This window comes from Erythrolamprus reginae, chromosome 2, assembly GCF_031021105.1.
Source record: "Erythrolamprus reginae isolate rEryReg1 chromosome 2, rEryReg1.hap1, whole genome shotgun sequence".
Classification (NCBI taxonomy): domain Eukaryota; kingdom Metazoa; phylum Chordata; class Lepidosauria; order Squamata; family Dipsadidae; genus Erythrolamprus; species Erythrolamprus reginae.
The window spans coordinates 59688045-59709542 of record NC_091951.1 but is presented as its reverse complement, the minus strand read 5'-3'; the positions used below and the strand labels follow the sequence as shown (position 1 = coordinate 59709542).

Sequence of the window (21498 nt, the reverse complement as noted above, 5' to 3'; positions counted from 1 at the left end):
CCACCACTTTGATACCCCTGATTTTGCAACAAGAGCTATCCAGCTGTTCTTTTCATCCCTTACAGTTGAGTATGCAGCTGTTCAGAACATGCAGATCTTTCGTAGCTTCTCATGCCTTTCTGAATTCCATTGCTGATTTTGGTTTTTTAAATGAAATGGAATGAATTTATACTAAATGAATATCTTGTCTCATAGAGATCCAGTAGGAGTTCTTAGAAATATATATTTTTAAAAAATGATGGGTAGGTATTCTGTTTCCAGATTCTGCTGGAAGGAAAGAAATTTGCTGAGGGAAAGAAATGGTGCTTCTTGTAATTTAAACATATGCTGATCTATTATAATAAGGAGTTATTCAAGATTAACTTGCATGGGTTAGCTTTTCTTAAAAAAAACCAATGTTCTTATAAATATGGCCACTATTTATCTTCATTGTTCCACTGCATGTCAATTCAGATTCTTGAGTAGCCCAAGTTTTGACACTAATGTAATACTTGTAAATATTTTCCATTTCTATATTTTTACTGATTTTTACTGATGCATGTTTTGTTTTGTTAATGCAAAGATTTTCCCCTTTCAATACATCACCGTAATGCACTCTGAAATTACACTTGCTATTCTCAAGAGTACTGCCAGTCATTCCATTAATGTATGAGAACATCTGCATATCAAGGGCTTTGTTGCTGGCAAGATAACAGGGTTCTGTCTCTCATCAAACTGGAATGTTGTTCCCCCAACCATTTTCCTATCTTTGGTTTGCAAGTTTGATCAAAACTTATTTTTAATTTTTATTTATTTATTTATTTTATTTATTTATTAAATTTGTATGTCGCCCCTCTCTGTAGACTTGGGGCGGCTCACAGCAAGTGATAGAAACAAGGTACAATACAAATCTAATAATACGAAGTTAAAAACCCATAATTTAAAAACATGCACACAACACACCATACATAAATTATATAGGCCTGGGGAAGATATTTCAATTCCCCCATGCCTGACGGCAGAGGTGGGTTTTGAGAAGTTTATAAAAGGCAAGGAGGATGGGGGCAATTCTGATCTCTGGGGAGAGTTGGTTCCAGAGGGCCGGGGCCGCCACAGAGAAGGCTCTTCCCCTGGGTCCCGCCAAATGACATTGTTTAGTTGACGGGACCCGGAGAACGCCAACTTTGTGGGACCTAACCGGTCGCTGAGATTCGTGCGGCAGAAGGCGGTCCCGGAGATATTCTGGTCCGATGCCATGAAGGGCTTTATAGGTCATAACCAACACTTTGAATTGTGGCCGGAAACTGATCGGCAACCAATGCAGACTGCGGAGTGTTGATGAAACATAGGCATACTTGGGAAAGCCCATGATTGCTCTCGCAGCTGCATTCTGCACGATCTGAAGTTTCCGAACACTTTTCAGAGGTAGCCTCATGTAGAGAGCGTTACAGTAGTCGAGCCTCAAGGTCATGAGGGCATGAGTGACTGTGAGCAGTGAGTCCCGGTCCAGATAGGGCCGCAACTGGTGCACCAGGCGAACCTGGGCAAATGCCCCCCTTGCCACAGCTGAAAGATGTTTCTCTAATGTGAGCTGTGGTTCGAGGAGGACACCCAAGTTGCGGACCCTCTCTGAGGGGGTCAGTAATTCCCCCCCCCAGGGTAATGGATGGACAGATGGAATTGTCTTTGGGAGGCAAAACCCACAGCCACTCCGTCTTATCAGGGTTGAGCTTGAATCTGTTGACATCCATCCAGACCCTAACATCCTCCAGGCACTGGCACATCACTTCCACTGCTTCACTGACTGGACATTTATTTATTTATCAAACAATTATAGGGTGATAATTTGTACATATAAAACATTAGATAAGTAATGATAAAAAGTAAACAATAAGGACAGGGATGGTAGGCACAATGGTACGCTTATGCACGCCCCTTATTCTAGTTACAGTGTTTTTCAATTATTTTCTGTTACACCCCCTTCTCCCCCGGAAGAAGTAAACACTTTGTGACTCCCCAACTCTCCACCGGGAGGATTATTTGCAATATTCAGCACATTTTTTCTGAAAAAACTCAAGCAGCTTATCAGCATGACTGGGGTGTAAAGTCTTTAAGTAACACCTTAATTTATTTGGCTTCATGCTGCCCCCTGCTAGCATTTTTATACCTAATAAACATACCGGCCTTTCCTCGTCTCCCACCATAGTCACAGTGAAGCCAAGCGCTACATATGCTTCATCATATTTCTTCATCTTTTGGGAGAGTTACTTTTGTCTCATTATCTCCGTCTCTCTCCTCCTTTCTTTTCATTCCCTGTTAAATATTTTTCCACAGTTTCTCTTAAGGTTTATTATATGCACTTATCACATCTCCTAATCTATGCAGCATTTCCTCCCCCCCATCCCCCAATGCAGCCTTGGAGAAACTCCTGGCCCTTGCACAGTAAATAAAACTTTCTTGCAGGTGTGAGGCTTCATAGTAATGAAAGACATGCTATTTTTTAGACCATGCTAAAATCTTTTATCTGTAGTGAAGGAAGCTAGCACTGCAAATTTTCAGTTTTAAATTCAAATCTCTTCACCTGCAAAATTAAAATGACTAATATTAGCAATAGCAATAGAACATAAGACTTATATACCACTTCACAGTGCTTTTACAGCCCTCTGCAAATGGTTTTAGAGTCAGCATGGCATCGGACCAGAATATCTCCAGGACCGCCTTCTGCCGCACGAATCCCAGCGACCGGTTAGGTCCCACAGAGTTGGCCTTCTCCGGGTCCCGTCGACTAAACAATGTCGTTTGGCGGGACCCAGGAGAAGAGCCTTCTCTGTGGAGGCCCTGACCCTCTGGAACCAGCTCCCCTCAGATATCAGAGTTGCCCCCACCCTCCTTGCCTTTTGCAAGCTCCTTAAAACCCACCTCTGCCATCAGACATAGGGGAATTGAAATTTTCCCTTCCCCCTAGGCTTATAGAATTTATACATGGTATGCTTGTATGTATAATTGGTTCTTTAAATTGGGGTTTTTAAGATTATTTTTAATATTAGATTGGTTTACATTGTCTTTTTTATTGTTGTTAGCCGCCCCGAGTCTTTAGAGAGGGGCGGCATACAAATCTAATAAATACAAATACAAATATTGCCCCCAACAATGGGGTCCTCATTTTACCGACTTCGGAAGGATGGAAGGCTGAGCCAACCTGGAGCCTGGTGAAGATTCAAACTGCCAAATTGAAGGCAGCCAGCAGTCAAGCAGAAATAGCCAGCAGGATACTACTTTAACCACTGTGCCATCATGGCTCCTCGTTTGATAATCAGACCCATTCAAGTTTCAGGATGCCACCTTTTATGATGATTCCTTCACCATCAGTTTTTTTTTTAAAGCAGCCACCCATTTTAATTTTTCACAATGTCTTGGATTATAAGAATATCAGGAACATTGTGTGGAATGCAAAAGATTGTTTATGAGTCACCATCATCAGTGAGAGTAACCAATGGTCTGAAACTGAGCTGAATTAACAGAAATAAATAGGTACTCAATCTTGCAATGATGATTCAGCAAAACATGATTGTTGCATAAATATGTGTGATAATGAACACCGCACCACAAATAAAGAAAAAGTAAAAATACAGATGTGAGGGTGTGTTTTTTCCCATTGCTCATCCATATTAATGTGATAGTATATACTCCAAACAAGTACAGTTTGATTTATGCCCACAATTGATCCCAACATTTCTGTTGCTAAGTGAAACATTCCTTCAGATAGTTTTGTTGCATTTTATGATCTTTCTTGCCACAGTTGTTAAGTGAGTCACTGCACTTGTCAAGTTAGTAACAAGGCTATTAAGTGAACAACTTAATAACAAGCAGGAAGAGGGATATTGTGATTCCACTATATAGAGTGCTGGTGAGAACACATTTGGAATACTGTGTTCAATTCTGGAGACCTCACCTACAAAAAGATATTGATAAAATTGAACGGGTCGAAAGACGGGCTACAAGAATGGTGGAAGATCTTAAGCATAAAACGTATCAGGAAAGACTTAATGAACTCAATCTGTATAGTCTGGAGGACAGAAGGAAAAGGGGGGACATGATTGAAACATTTAAATATGTTAAAGGGTTAAATAAGGTCCAGGAGGGAAGTGTTTTTAATAGGAAAGTGAACACAAGAACAATCTGAAGTTAGTTGGGGGAAAGATCAAAAGCAACATGAGAAAATATTATTTTACTGAAAGAGTAGTAGATCCTTGGAGCAAACTTCCAACAGACATGGTACATAAATCCACAGTAACTGAATTTAAACATGCCTGGGATAAACATATATCCATCCTAAGATAAAATACAGGAAATGGTATAAGGGCAGACTAGATGGACCATGAGGTCTTTTTCTGCCGTCAGTCTTCTATGTTTCTATGTTTCTAATCTGGCTTCCCACTGACTTTGCTGGTCAGAGGGTTACAAAAGGATATCACATGAATTCAGAACAAAGCAATTGTCATCAACTGTTATTAGTGTGAAAAATGTAAGTCATTTTGTTCAGTGCTGTTGTAACTTTAAACGATCATTAAATGAACTGTGGTAAGTCGAGGACTACCTGTAATGGGAGCTCCGGAATAAAGAAACAATTTGAATCAAACAGATCTTTTCAGCAGTTTTAACAGTACATTTTTTCTTCACATCGCTAACAAAACCCACTGGAGTTCAAGATCACAGCAAATTTGCATCTGATAAAATAATGGCATTGACATTGATATTACACCAAAGCTGTTTTAAATATAATCATTCTCCGTAACACCACTTTTCATGTCACCACTCACATGGAAAGGACTCGATCCTGTTTCCATTAAGGTCAACCACAAAGCTTCTCATTTCATTCGAGAGAGAAAAGGATTGAGGATTAAATATGGGGTACAAAATTGGTCTTGCCTTGAGTCTTTGGGTTGACATTGTTTCCTGAAGCACTAAAGAATGTTCATTCCATCCACTTCAAGAATTACTAGATAAATGTTGTTGCATTGCATTATTCAGCCATTGAAACAAGCCATTGCTGCAGTTGCCTTCTGTTCTTCAAAATACTTGACACCACATGTGTTTTCGAGATTTCTCAGGGAGAAAGAGCTAATCGTTTGCACTGCTTTGTGTGTGTAAGACTTGGTGGCTTATTCAGCTACCCTCTTAGCTGCATCAGGTCTTATTTAGAATTTGACAACCTTCTCTCTATGTGTACAGACAATAGACAAATCAGTGTGGGGTTGCATCAAGGTGATGGAATAACAGCAGAAGCCCATAACAACAAAGCCAGCATGATCTAAAAGAAAATGCATAGGATAATTTATTGAAAGGAGTGTTCCTGCAATTTATTTTACAGAGGACAAATTTCTATGTAAAGATACCCTATATTATTCCAGTCCAAATTTGATTTAATGATTAAGAGGCATAAGAAGACAGAACAGGGGCCTTGAAGTTGTTCAAAAGCAAACTGAGCTGACAGCCAGGCCACCTGGCTTCAGTCTTCTCCTCTATGGTGTGATGCATTCTAATATATTTAATTAAGTTCTAATATGCACTGATGTTGCTTAGTTAACATATGCTAATTTTATGCAATCTAGTTTGTCCTCCTTTTAGATGCTTCCTATCTTCTTTTGTGATAATGTGTAAAAAGTCACCTTATTTGCAACTGGTGTCTTGCTGTTTGCCTTTACCAAAGTATTCTGGAACTTTTTTTTTTAATACTGTCCTTTACACCTTGAAAGAAACTTCACTTGAGAATTCTAAATAAATTTCCCAAGATTATCTTCCCTTGTAGACAGCTAACAAACATGGATTTAATCTTGATGATCTTTGCAAAGAAAAAGATATGCTGATATCTTTCCAGTTGTGAAAATATTTAAGAGTAAGCAACATTGATATTGAGAGAAGCTCGATGGATAAATAGATGCGTGCGCATGTGGCAACTCCCATTCCCTCCCCTCACACATGTGTACATCTCCCTGCTGCTCCCTGCTCATGTGCATAAACACCCCCACCCCCTGCATTTGCAGAGGTATCTCTGAAGCCTCAGACAGTGAAAAAACAAACTTGGAAAAACAGACGTCTGGTTTGCCCGTTGTGCTATTTTTCTCACTCTGGAGGCTTCAGTGCAAAAAAACAGCACAACGGACAAACCAAAAGTCAATTCTCCTGAACTTCCAGTTTGCCCGTTGTGCTATTTTTCTCACTCTGGAGGCTTCAGTGCAAAAAAACAGCACAACGGACAAACCAAAAGTCAATTCTCCTAAACTTCCAGTTTGCCCATTGGGCTATTTTTCACACAGCAGGGCTTCAGGGAAGCTTCTCTGAAGCCTCTGGAGGGTGGAATGGCCTTCCACAAGGCTGAAAATCAGCTGGCCAGCTCACACATGTATGCTACAGCAGACATAGGGTAACGCTTGTGTGCCCTCCAATATGGCTCCAATTGCCACCTGTGGCGCGCATGCCATAGATTCACCATCTCTGCTCTATGTGGTTGCTAATAAGGTCCAGGAGGGAAGTGTTTTTAATAGAAAAGTGAACACAAGAACAAGGGGACACAATCTGAAGTTAGTTGGGGGGGGGGATCAAAAGCAACATGAGAAAATATTATTTCACTGAAAAGGTAGTAGATCCTTGGAACAAACTTCCAGCAGACATGGTAGATAAATCCACAGTAACTGAATTTAAACATGCCTGGGATAAACATATATCCATCCTAAGATAAAATACAGAAAATAGTATAAGGGCAGACTAGATGGACCAAGAGGTCTTTTTCTGCCGTCAGACTTCTATGTTTCTATGTTTCTATGAATTAACACTGACTGGATGACACATAACCACAAAATAATAATAATAATAATAATAATAATAATTATTATTATTATTATTATTATTATTATTATTATTATTAATTGGATTTGTATGCCTCCCCTCTCCGCAGACTCGGGGCGGCTAACAACAATGGTAAAACAGCATGTAACAATCCAATTTAATAAAACAACTAAAAACCCTTATTATAAAAAGCAAACATACACACAAACATACCATGCATAACTTGTAATGGCCTAGGGGAAGGAATGTCTTAACTCCCCCATGCCTGGTGACAAAGGTGGGTCTTGAGTAATTTGCGAAAGACAAGGAGGGTGGGGGCCGTTCTAATCTCTGAGGGGAGTTGATTCCAGAGTGCCGGGGCTGCCACAGAGAAGGCTCTTCCCCTGGGGCCCGCCAAATGACATTGTTTAATCGACGGGACTCCGGAGAAGGCCAACTCTGTGGGACCTTATCAGCCGCTGGGATTCGTGCGGTAGAAGGCGGTTCCGGATGTATTCTGGCCCAATGCCATGTAGGACTTTAAAGGTCATTACCAACACTTTGAATTGTGACCGGAAACCGATCGGCAGCAAATGCTTTTGAAGAGGCACAGAAGAGGTTGTACTTCCTTAGAATGCTCAGGAAGATAAATCTATCTCAGCATCTACTGCTCTCCTACTACCACACACCATTGAGAGTGTCGTGATATATGGCATTCTTGCATGGCATGGAAGCAGCTTTGCAGCAGACAAAAAAGCTCTACACAGAATCATTAAAACAGCTCCACCTACCCAGCCCTGGATGATAGTTTTGCATCTTGCTGTTTTAAGAAGGTGCACAAAATTCTCAGAGACTCTTCTCATTCTCTTTACAGTCTTTTTGGACTGTTGCCTTCTGGCAGAAGATACAGAACAATGAAAACAATAAAAACAACATTTTTTTAAATCACAGAACTATAATTGCCCCTAACAACGAACTAAAGGGTCACCATCAGTGAGCTCTTGGACAGTATTATTATTATTTATTTTATTGATTGATTTTGTCCAATACACAATGAGGGTTTTAGTGGGTATACCAATAGTAAAATACATAAGGAAGGTTATAGAGGATATACTCATAGTAAAATATATCTAAGAAAGAATAGAAGATATAGGAATAAAACATATCAATGAATGAATAGAAGAAGAGATATAGGAATAGAAGAACGGTATAGGAGATATAGGAGAGCAATAGGACATGGGACGGAAGGCACTCTAGTGCACTTATGCACACCCCTTACTCGGCCTCTGGTGTGGAAGTTTGGGTGGTTCAGGGTGGGCAATTTGTGGCTGGTTTGGATATGTTTATTGGGATTGGGTTTAAAAAAAAATCTTAATTGGAATTAAAATTAAAATTAACTAATTAAATAAACTGAACTACATGCAGAATTTCACCCCTGCGGAAGTAGGAACACATCTAAGGAAACCTGTTCACACCACTATTTTTATGAAACAATAAATTCCATATGGGTGATAAATATCATTGGGATTGGATTGCGAGTGGAATAAAATGCTTGGTAAATAAAGTGTTAATCTCCTCCTCCCTAAATGAGTCATTTTAAAAAGCTATTAAGCCAAGGAAAATGAGCATAGTTTTCTAGTAATGACTTCTCTTCTTCAGAAGGAAATTGGTAAAAATCCCTGATTGTAGATATATATCCCTAAAGACATAGGAATTTAGGAACCTGGCTGGGTGAAGGAAAGCAATGATCTTTGTTATACATCTGTCTCAGTATAATTCACTTGTGTACTTGTATACTCGGTATATTTAACGATATGCTCGGATTAACCTTTCTATTTAAAATCCCCCTAGTTTTGTGTTTTCAGTCTGGCGCTTAAAAGCAATGTTCTTCAATTTTTCTTAAAAAAAAGATAACACTTCAATAGATGTATATAGACACATGTGCTAAATATAAGTACCATTTGATTCATAAGTGCACATAATTCAGATTCTGATTGTTAATAAAAATGCATTTCTAACCATCAAATTCAAGTCTATTATTCTAAGTTAATTGCATTTGCCCTAAAGAGACTTGAAACTGGCTGTCAGCCTATTTGTGTCAGTTTCATTTTAGTCATCAGTCAATCTTGTCTTTCCTTTTTTCACATCCCCTATATTGATCAAATAAATTTGTTAGCATGCCTGTTCAGCTTTGGAAATAGGGGAAAGGAGTTTATGTTAGCCATCAGAGTTATTTGATTACCGCATTAGTTTATATTTATCTTAATTGATATTTCCATAGCAAATAAATGCACTTTCTGATGGGCCCATAAGATTTCTATTAAAAATAAATCACCTAATATGTTTCTTGGATTTGACTCTTGTTGAGAGAGGAAAATCAAGCACATGAAATAGATTAGAATCTCCCTGTGCATCATTTTTGCTAGTCAAAAACAATCATTTTTCGTGGTTGCTGGCCAGGTTAACAATAAAAAAAAATGTCCTTGTGACATCATTAGAAAAACCTCAGTAGTTAATTGATAGCTTTATAATTTATTTTGCTGAAGACTCCTTTGTAACAAAAAATGCTCACTTGCTTCTATGTGAAGAGCTTTTATTGTTCCCTCCATTTTAGGAAGGAAACTAGTAATAAAAAGCAACAAAACAAAAAAGTGTTCTTATAAACTGTTTTTTCCCCCTAAATCAAGGGGGGGGGGGAGGCAGAATTTACCACTATGTATCAGTAGTGGGTTCTGAATTAGTTTGCTACTGGTTTGCACGTGTGCAATGCAGAGCAACAGTGGATTGCTCCCGGTTCGGACTGGTTCTTAGAAAAGGTGGCAGCAGCAGCAGAAGGCTCCGCCCACCCACCTGGGACACTTCTGCACATGCACAGAAGCATCCCAAGTGGGTGGGCGGAGCCTTCTGCTGCTGCTGCTACCTGTTCTAAGAACCAGCCCTAACCGGGAGCAATCCACCGCTGCTCTGTATGATAAGAAGAGCAACTTACTGTCAGTTGCAGTTCTATAGGAACAGATCCAAGTATATATCATGATGCATTCATTTGGGATTTGTTTAACATTTATATACTATGTAAAATGCTATGGGGCTTTTAGGTGCACACCTAATTTTCTAACTTTTGCTGATTTTCATCTTTTTAATTGCCATTTCAAAGTAAAAGAGTTAGAGAAGATACAGAATAATCGAATAATCGAAAGGTAGATAAGAAAATTTACTGATGTGTCAATTTTTGAGCGAATGTTGTTTCCCACACTTATTTATTTATTTAGTTAGTTAGTTAGTTAGTTAGTTAGTCAGTTACTTACTTACTTACTTACTTACTTACTTACTTACTTACTTACTTACTTACTTACTTACTTACTTACTTATTGGATTTGTATGCCGCCCCTTTCCGTGGACTCAGGGCGGCTAACAACAATGATAAAAACAGCATGTAACAATCCAATACTAAAACAACTAAAAAACCCCTTATTATAAAACCAAACATACATACATACAAACATAACATGCATAAATTGTAAAGGCCTAGGGGGAAAGAATATCTCAGTTCCCCCATGCCTGGCAGCAGAGGTGGGTTTTAAGGAGCTTACAAAAGGCAAGGAGGGAGGGGGCAATTCTAATCTCTGGGGGGAGTTGGTTCCAGAGGGTCAGGGCCACCACAGAGAAGGCTCTTCCCCTGGGTCCCGCCAAACGACATTGTTTAGTTGATGGGACTCAGAGAAGGCCCACTCTGTGGGACCTAACTGATCGCTGGGATTCGTGCGGCAGCATTTTGGGATTCATGCGGAAGCATTTTGGGATTCATGTGACAGCATTTTCAGCATTATGTCTGTTTGTTAAAAGCAGAAATTATATAAACGTAATCAATTTGCAAAAGTTAACAGAAAAAGTTCCAATAATGGAAAAGCTATATTAGTGAATTTGTGATTTTAAATGTGAAAAATGTTGAACAAAAAGGATTTTTTTAAAAAAAAAATGCAAAGGTTTTAGAAAAAAATAAGGGGTAGAAGCATTTTCCGGTTGAAACACACACACAACATGGAGCTCCTCAATGTTCCTACAAAATCAGACATCACATAACAACACTTACTATACAGTAGTCCCATTTCTTATCTTCAGAGCCTTTCAGTATCTGCAGCGAAGAGAACATACATACGTGCAATGAATCCTTACAATATAGAAAAACAAAGGAAGAAGGAATTATTGTTTCATAAAAGACATTTCAAAGACCACCCATTTTTTTTAAAAAAAGTGGCTCAAAATATCTTGTAAAGATGCCTCGTGAGAAAATTGTCATACTCCTTAATTCTCAACTGACTTTAACAAGATACTCGGATGTGCAAAAGTTTTTGTAGAAGATAAATGTACACATATAAACAATCCCAAAAGATAGGTTCGTTGAATTAGAAGACAAGTAACAGGGGAAAAACAGGATTTCCTAGCATTGTAATCTAAAAATACAAAGTTCCAGCATAGTCAATAATAAGAAAGCATATGTAATAAAAATTGTTCCAATGGCACAATTAGACTCTCTTTCAATCTGTGTATGAACCAACATTGCATTCATCTATGTTACTTTGATTAACAAAGAAAACATATTTGGCTTTTGGTGATGTTTATTTTCTAAACTGACCCAAAAAGATCAAAATAAGATACTGATTACATTCTCTTTCATTGGCACAGTTCAAGTTATGCTCATGAAGAAGTCTATGTCTGTATTTATGCCATTATTATAAGAATAGTTATATGCTCAGAGGTGAGTTTCTCCTAGTTTGGACCGGTTCTCCGGAACCAGTAGCGACCCACTGGTGATGTCACAATAACATCACAGAACCGATTCGATCAGTGCTGGTCCATAAGTTCTGCCACTTTTTTGAAGTTTTTTATTTTTATTTTTTTACTATGTTTTTCTTCTGGCATCGTGCATGCGTCACCACCTTGTTTTTGGCTTTTTTTAAAAAAAAGTTTGGATTTTTCAGCACTGCATATGCACACAGGCGCCCATGAAGCGCACTCATCCGGTGTGAGAGGAAACAAACCAGTAATGACGTAAATTATAACGCACGCCACTATATGCTGCTATAAAGAAAACTCTATTTAGGTAGCTGTTCTGTCGGGCTCTCTGGTACACTCCTCCCAAAAATTCACAGGTACAAATTTCAGACACACACACTTTTGAAAATTCAAAACAATGTTCTTTATAATGAAAATTCACTTAAACTAAGCCCTCTTTTGGTATGGCAAAGAGCACTCATCTCCAAACAAACTGGTAATTTGTACAAGTCCCTTATCAGTTCTGTGATACTTAGCTTGCAGCTGTGAGGCAAGTCACAGTCCTTCTTTCACAAAGTGAAACACACTTTGCTCTGGTTTAGTTTCAAAGCGGGGGAAAATCAGCACACAAAAGGTCAAAGTCAGTAAAGCAGTCATGAAACACAACGATCAGATAATCCTCCACAATGGCCAAACCCACAGGCTGCTATTTATAGCAGCCTCACTAATTACCACAGCCCCACCCAACCACAGGTGGCCTCATTTTCTTTGATAATAATCTCTCAGTTGTTGTTGCCTATGCATCACTCTCTGCATGCGTGGCTGTATCATTAACTCTTGTTCTGAATCCAAGGAGGAGCTAGATAATTGATCTCCTTCTGAGCTGTCTGCCACACTCTCCTCCTCCCTGTCACTCATGTCTTCTTGGTCAGAGGAGCCTTCATCAGCAGATTCCACCAGGGGCAAAACAGGCCTGCAGCATGTGGATGTCTCCCCCAAATCCACAGTCCTTGGGGCAGGAGCTGGGCCAGAGCTAACCACAACAGTAGCTTTGATGAGATGATAAAGATTTTTTTAATATAATCATATTAATATTAAATTGTATGTTTGTTTTTAGCTTTGTATTTGCCCAGAGTTACTTCATTGTAGGATCAGCGACTATATAAATATTAATTTTTAAATAAATAAATAAGTGGAAATAGCCGTGTTTTACAGCCCTAAATGGCCTTTAAGCAGTTTACAGAGTTAGTATATTGGCCCCAAACAATCTGGGTCCTCATTTTTCCAACCATGGAGGTACAGATTCTAGAGTGGGAAATCACAATAATCAATAAATGCATTAGTCTAAAGCCTAGCCACTTCAAACCTTATCTCCATCTTCATGGCAGAATGAATAGTACTTGCAAAATATATTAAAAGTTAAATTTTAATTTAGTGAGTCCGCTTTTCTTTTTTTCTACTTCAACAGCGATAGGGAAGAGATAAATGAATCATTTTGCCTTATTGACGTTGAATTCATTTCCCAATTCAAGTACAAGTGGCAGAGGAGCCATTTCTATGATGGCTCCTCTGCCACTTGTACTTGAATTGGGAAAAGAATTAGCAAAAGTTATATATAGAACACCATTAGTAGTCAGCAGCCTACAGCAGTAGTCAGCAGCCTTCAGCAGACTACAAATGTAGTATTTGTAGAGCTATTACATTATAGAGTTCTCTGGCTGGTACATGAAATATACCAGCAGCAATCCCCAACCTTTTTGGCTGTACACACCTGCACAGGTAGTAGTGCATAGCGATGGGGGGGAGAGGAGTAGATTTGCACACTCAACCTAACCCTGCACATGGGCAAATAAAGTTTCTCCAGCCTGGCTCCCAATAAGCTGTGGCCGGGTAGCAGTACATAGTCTGGCAGTTGGGGACCCCTAAAATATAGAATTGATATACTTGGAAATCAAGAAAAGATGAGAATGCTTAGGAGTAAAGATAGTTATTTTATTTATTTATTGTATTTGTATGCTGCCCATTTCTATCAAGCAACTCGAGTCAGTTTACAGTATCATAAATAACAGAATAAAATAGCTAGATAAAAACATCAGACATCAAAATCTAAAGCATTACAATTAATATTAAAACAGAAATGAAATATGTGTAGTTGAAATGAAGGTGAGATCTTGCACTAGTCTACTAGCCCCTTCCTAAGTAGGTGTTTTTAGGAAAATATATATCATAAGCCGCTCCAAGTCCTCGGAGAGGGGCGGCATACAAATCTAATAAATATTATTATTATTATTATTATTATTATTATTATTATTATTATTATTATTATTATTATTATTATTATTATTATAAAAGGCAACATTCAATAGAAGACCCATGCTTTCCCCAATTATTTGGCTAATTCCTTCCCCAAACAACTAATATGGTTTAGGGAGATTCACAAGCTAGCAATTGTGAATCACCATAAACTTGCTTATATCTGACTTCCCCTCCCCAAACAACATAAATGGTAATAAACCATAACTGATGGTTGACCAGTGGTGGGTTGCTCTCAGTTCGGCCCAGTTCTGTGAACCAGGAGCACCAGTGGTGGGAGGCTCTGTCGCAGTTGAGTAAAATTGATTAAAGTCTGTTAGGACCTTAACCCCGCAGAGTCGATGGATAGAAGCCTTATTCATTTGTTCAAAACAAGATATCTTTATTATAAAAACAGAAATAAAACATGTCTCGAGGGACAACATAACAAATACATCTTACATGATGGAGGATAATGGAGAAGAGAGTTGAGAACTGAAGAAGAAGGAGGAAGTGATGTGAGATTGGCAGGATATTACATCATAATAGGAGGATCTTAGAAAGGCACACATAGTTAACTCTTTCATTACTAAATGTCTCTGGGGGCTGGCAAATATTCAGCGTGACAGGCTCCACCCACCCCACATGCACAGAGGGTAAAAAAATCCAAATGGCAGCGTACATGCGGGTGGACAAGGCCTCACACTGCGATTGCTACCAGCTCCCCAACAACCGGGAGGCACACCCAAACCAGGAACATTTTACCCCTGGTCCTGACTCTAATTAACTTCTTAGGTCAGCTAGGTGATGCTACCTACTGAAACCCCACAAAGTATGATTCTCTTTATGTTAGGAAGTCACTCATTTTTCATTTTTTTTAAAAAATGAGCAGGCAGGCAAAAATCACATGGGAACAGAAAGCTTTTATGGAGTCTTCGACCATATTGTTTATAGGGTTTTCAAGAAAACTTAAGACCAAACTGGCTAGCCAATGAATCTCTTTCAGTCATTTATCTTCCCTGATCTGTGCATCAGTTAAGAACCATGCAACCACATTCTCCATCACCTGAAATAGCGAGACAGAGTTTGGAGGTAGATCTCTTGAAGATTGTCTGGAAGAAATGGGTGGGATTCTGAAATGGAGGCTAGAATAGAATAGAATAGAATTTTTTATTAGCCAAATGTGATTGGACACATAAGGAATTTGTCTTGGTGCATATGCTCTCAGTGTACATAAAATAAAATATAAATTTGTCAAATATAGATTTGTCATGAGGTACGAAACTTAATGATTGTCATAGGGGTCAAATAAGCAATGAAGAAACAATCAATATTAATAAAAATCTTAGGATACAAGCAACAAGTTACAGTCATACAGTCCTAAGTGGGAGGAAATGGGTGATAGGAATGATGAGAAAAAGCTAGTAGAAATAGAAGTGCAGACTTAGTAAAATGTCTGACAGCATTGAGGGAATTATTTGTTTAGTAGAGTGACGGCATTTGGGAAAAACTGTCTTTGTGTCTAGTTGTCTTGGTGTGCAATGCTCTGTAGCAACGTTTTGGGGGATGGAGTTGAAACAGTTTATATCCAGGATGCGAAGGGTCAGTAAATATTTTTACAGCCCAGTATACAGGTCCTCAATGGAAGACAGATTGGTTCATACTGGTTATTTGTTTGTATGTTTGTTTGTTTGTTATTTAATTTATTTGTCAAACATGTATAGAATAGTAGTAGTTTGTATAAACGTAACATAAGTAAAAAGTAATGATAAAGGAGGACGATAGGACAGGGACGGTAGTCACAGTGGTGCTCTTGTGCATGCCCCTTACAAACCTCTTAGAAATGGGGAGAGGTTGGCTGTAGACAGTCTAAGGTTAAAGTTTTGGGGGTTTGGGGAAGAAACGACAGAGTCAGGTAGTGCATTACAGGCATTGATCACTCTATAGCGGAAGTCATATTTTTTATTTATTTAGTCCAGTACATAATACACATTGAAGAGAATGGATATGTAGTAATATAAAGAAAGAAAAGAATAGAAGAAAAGATATAAAAATATAGGTGAACATATTTGAAAGGAAGAAAAGATAAATGAGATAAGGAGAGACAATTGGACAGGGGACGGAAGGCACACTGGTGCACTTATGCACGCCCCTTACTGACCTCTAAGGAACCTGGAGAGTTGAATTTGGAGCAGTTTACATTTAGTTTGAATCTATTATGTGTTCGTACTGTATTGCTCCAGTTGGGGGTGAAGTAGTCTTTAACAGGAAGGACATTTTGATTACTTTTAGTAAGATGGAGTTATCCTTGGGTTTTTTTAAGCTTTGTGTCCTTTCATACTGCATTTTGTTTTATTCCTTTTATAATCCCTGGTGTGGGTGTTCACTAAATGATCTCATGCAACACCCCATATCAGTTGCAGAGAGAAGTGAATCCTTTCCACCAGCCCTCGTTATGAACTGGAAGAATCTTGGGCTGTATTTCTTGAATCTAACCCCTCCCCATGCCACCGCATCCCCCCCCCCCCCCTATAACTCTTTTGTTCTGTCAATCGAAAGCAAAGTACTCATGTGATGTAATTTAGAATGGAGCTTTTTTTCTTTTCAATTTTTTTTTTCAAAGAAAAGCTTTCAATCTGGAAAAGCTTTGGGAACTCTGGGGGGAAAGCTTAGCTCAAAGTAAAAAAAAAGAGTGGGGGGGGAGAGAGAGAGAAAGCAAGTCTGCACTGACAGCTTGTTCCCGGAGAGAGGTAGCTGGGCTGTTGTCTAACAGGTCCTCTGGGCCCTGATGAGGCAGACACAGAGGAAGGAGTCATATTAAGTGAATGTGTGTTGCCAGGGCTCAAGGAGCAATTACCGTTATGCGGCACAGTTCGCTCTTCGATATTGCTATTTCCTTCAATAAAACCCCTGCTCACTTGCCAATTGGAGCTTGTCGTCTAACAATATTTCTCATGCACAATACACATAGTAAAATGCCCTTGTGTTTTAAACACATTTGGAGATGTGAACAATAGTGGTTAGATTGACAGCAAAAAAGGGCTTGTGTGGAATATAGATCAGGAACAAAGAAGTGGGAGAGAGAGGATGATCTTACTCCAAATGGGAATACAGGTCACATTTTGCCCATACATATATACATATTCATATATATTTATATTTTCTCTCTCTTGCCTTCTCTCATTCAAGCACACACACTAGGTGTGACTTACCGGTATATGTGACAGGCCTTATTCTGATTGCCGCCTATCAGTAGTGCAAGGAACTACTGATGCCAATCCATGCTTTTCAACAGCATTGTTGACCATTAAATCTAACCAAAATTCAAGTAAGTTCACAGCTGAAAAAGTTAGGCTGTGAAACATGCAGATGTCTATGGAGATTCTAAGTCATCCAGGTCATGGTTGTCCCAAAGGTGCTTTTCCAAGAGGCAACTGAACTTTCTGGGTTTTTTTTTCCTTTTAGACCTATCACTTCTCATCCAAAAACATCTTGGATGAGAAGCAAAACGTCTTCATTGAACCCCCCCCTCAGAAAGCTCAGTTGCCTGTTGAAAAAGGACCTTTGGGACAACAGGTGGATGTTGTGCTTTCCAGCTTTGTTTTCTGGAAAATATCTCATCTGAAATGAATATTACATTAAAATGGTCAGGATATTTTATTGATATACTGGTGGTAAATCAGCACTCTTGTTGACTGACAAGGGGCCTGTTTACCAGGCCTAGTCACTTCTGTGGTTGCTTTTGTGCCTGCTTATCCAACAATCTTAATAGGTGTAAAGCTGAATGTGTGTCCTTGTTCATTTCAGCCTGAAGCTAACAATGAGTTAGGTCTCCTCATCTGACCGTTCACTTGTGTTCTTGGTGGTTATTGTAGCTCCCTTCCTGTGTGTCTGACATAGTCACAGGGACAATCCAGGCATGGGATTTGGTAAATTGCAATGGAAGTATCTCCCAGCTCCATATGATCTTTACAATGCATAATTTGTCGTACAGTAGCCTCTGGGGAGTCTGCAATGCCCACTTGCAGATCTTGTAAACTGCAATCTACAGCTTCTGAAATGTTTTTGATGTACAGCAGGATGTGGCATGGCGTTTCTTGTTTCGTCCTTTCTTTCCCCACCATGTTGCGCAGATATTTTGTGACAATTGATTGTGGGGACCCATTCTACTTGAATTGTTCACGTGGAAACCTTTTCTACAAGGAAGGAGAAGAAAAGATATACATATAGTCCTTAATAATTTATGACCACATTCATTGAACCCCAAGTTTCTATTGTACGACAGTTGTTCAGTGAAAACCCAGTCAAAACCGAACATTTTATGATCTTTTTTTAAACCATACTTGTTAAGTTAGTATTTATTTATTTATTGTTAGAGTTGGAAGGGACCATGCAGGTCATCAAGTCCAACCCCCTGCCTAAGCAGGCACCCTATAGCATCCTAGCAAAATGGCAGTCCAATTTCCTCTTAAAAATGTCTAGAGTATTGGAGTTCACAACGTCCGCTGGTAGGTTGTTCCACTGGTTGATCGTTCTGACCGTCAGGAAGTTCTTCCTTATTTCTAGGTTGAATCTCTCCTTGGTAGTAAAATGGCTGTTAAGTGAATCTGGTTTCCCTAATGACTTTGTTGGAAGGTCACTAAAACCAATCATATGACCCTGGGACACTGCAACCATTGTGCCAGTTGTGTAATGTCCAACTTTTGATCACATGACTATTGGAATTCTGCAATGGTTGTAAGTGTGAAAAAAGGAGTCATAAATGACTTTTTTTCAGTGCCATTGTAACTTTGAATGAATACAATGAATAGGATTAAGTCAAAATTACCTGTAGAGAAAGCATGTCTGATAATGGACATGTCTGTAACCTACAAACTGGGTACCAGATTTAGAATTGTGCTAAGTATCTTAGAAACATAGAAACATAGAAGACTGATGGCAGAAAAAGACCTCATGGTCCATCTAGTCTGCCCTTATACTATTTCCTGTATTTTATCTTACAATGGATATATGTTTATCCCAGGCATGTTTAAATTCAGTTACTGTGGATTTACCAACCACGTCTGCTGGAAGTTTGTTCCAAGGATCTACTACTCTTTCAGTAAAATAATATTTCCTCATGTTGCCTTTGATCTTTCCCCCAACTAACTTCAGATTGTGTCCCCCTTGTTCTTGTGTTCACTTTCCTATTAAAAACACTTCCCTCCTGAACCTTATTTAACCCTTTAACATATTTAAATGTTTTGATCATGTCCCCCCTTTTCCTTCTGTCCTCCAGACTATACAGATTGGGTTCATTAAGTCTTTCCTGATACGTTTTATGCTTAAGACCTTCCACCATTCTTGTAGCCCGTCTTTGGACCCGTTCAATTTTGTCAATATCTTTTTGTAGGTGAGGTCTCCAGAACTGAACACAGTACTCCAAATGTGGTCTCACCGGCGCTCTATATAAGGGGATCACAATCTCCCTCTTCCTGCTTGTTATACCTCTAGCTATGCAGCCAAGCATCCTACTTGCTTTTCCTACCACCCGACCACACTGCTCACCCATTTTGAGACTGTCAGAAATCACTACCCCTAAATCCTTCTCTTCTGAAGTTTTTGCTAACACCGAACTGCCAATGCAATACTCAGATTGAGGATTCCTTTTCCCCAAGTGCATTATTTTACATTTGGAAACATTAAACTGCAGTTTCCATTGCTCTGACCATTTATCTAGTAAAGCTAAATCATTTACCATATTACAGACCCCTCCAGGAATATCAACCCTATTGCACACTTTAGAGTTATCGGCAAATAGGCAAACCTTCCCTACCAAACCTTCACCTATGTCACTCACAAACATATTAAAAAGAATAGGACCCAGAACAGACCCTTGTGGCACACCGCTTGTAACCTGTCTCTGCACACTCTCTAGCTTTCTAGCAGGAAGAAGCAAAGGCTGCCAGATTTATCAATTTAGGAATTAGAAATTCCAACTGTTAAAGTGAAAAAAAATATTTCTAACCTTTGTGGGAAACATCAGATCCCATGGCACATGAAACAAGAAAAACCAACTTTTAAGCTTGGTATTAACAAAGATATTGGTAATACAAGCTGTGAGATTTCTTTTAAAAAACACCTCGGTGCTGAATTCGATTAAATAAGGTTAATAGGCTTATCCAGTAACAGGAAAGTAATAGTTTATTAATTGGTTTGTTTTATAAACATATCTGTAGACCTCACCTACAAAAAGATATTGATAAAATTGAGCGGGTCCAAAGATGGGCTACAAGAATGGTGGAAGGTCTTAAGCATAAAACTTATCAGGAAAGACTTAATGAACTCAATCTGTATAGTCTGGAGGACAGAAGGGAAAGGGGGGACATGATCAAAACATTTAAATATGTTACAGGGTTAAATAAGGTTCAAGAGAGGTGTTTTTAATAGGAAAGTGAACACAAGAACAAGGGGGCACAATTTGAGGTTAGTTGGGGGAAAGATTAGAAGTAACCTGAGAAAATATGATTTTACTGAAAGAGTAGTAGATGCTTGGAACAAACTTCCAGCAGACCTGGTTGGTAAATCCACTGTAACTGAATTTAAACATGCCTGGGATAAACATATATCCATCCTAAGATAAAATACAGGAAATAGTATAAGGGCAGACATGATGGACCATGAGGTCGTTTTCTGCTGTCAATCTTCCATGTTTCTAAATAAAAAAATCCAATTCCAGGATAGATAAAATACAGTAATAAAATGCATAGGTGGTAACTACAAAGAATCAGCATTCAGAGCAATACAGGGAATGGGGAGGAATAAAAGCAGTTTTGTTACTTAGGAGAATGAGAATGTGCACCATATCTAGCCTCAGTTATAGAAGCAAACTATATTATTATTGTTGTTGTTGTTGTTGTTGTTGTTGTTGTTATTATTATTATTATTATTATTATTATTATTATTATTATTACGGTAATTAGATTTGTATGCCGCCCCTCTCCGCAGTCTATATATATATAACTATATACAGCAGTGATGGTGAACCTATGGCTTATGGAGCCATATCTGGAGGCACACGAGGCACTGCTCTATGTCAGCTCCAGCTTCTTTTCAGCTGGTTTTGTTTTCCCCAGGCTTCAGGAAAGCCTCCTGAAGTCTGGGGATAGAAAAACACAGCCCAAGAGACCTACTGTAAACTTCAGTGAGATCTGTGCACATGTGCGAGGGGGGGGGGTTTAAGGATTGTGCACATGTGCTGGGAGAGAGCATTGCATTATGGATGTGGGCACACACAATAGTGTGCAAGCACACCCTTTTGACACCCGAGCCAAAAAAGGTTTGCCATCACTGCTATATAATTTTGGGCCAATTTCTTTCTTATTCTAATCTATCCTGATCAAGGAAAAGGAGCATCTCCTCTATGAAACTAGGTTGCAACGCCTTGGTCTCTTCAGCCTTGAAAGATGGCTTTTAAGGGGTGACTTGATCGAAGTGTATAAAATCATGCATGGGATAGAAAAGGTGGATAGAGAAAAATTCTTTTCTCTATCACACAATACTAGGACGAGGGGGCACTCCCTAAAGCTCATAGGTAAGAAAGCGAGGACAAATAAAGGGAAATATTTCTTCACCCAGAGGGTCGTTGGT

General features: G+C 39.0%; 1 protein-coding gene across 1 annotated transcript in view; it reads left to right on the top strand.

Moving 5' to 3' along the window:
- The window catches only part of MDFIC2 (MyoD family inhibitor domain containing 2), a 62872-nt gene that overhangs the window by 27408 nt on the left and 13966 nt on the right, over positions 1-21498 (top strand). The gene's annotated exons all lie outside the window — the stretch shown is intronic.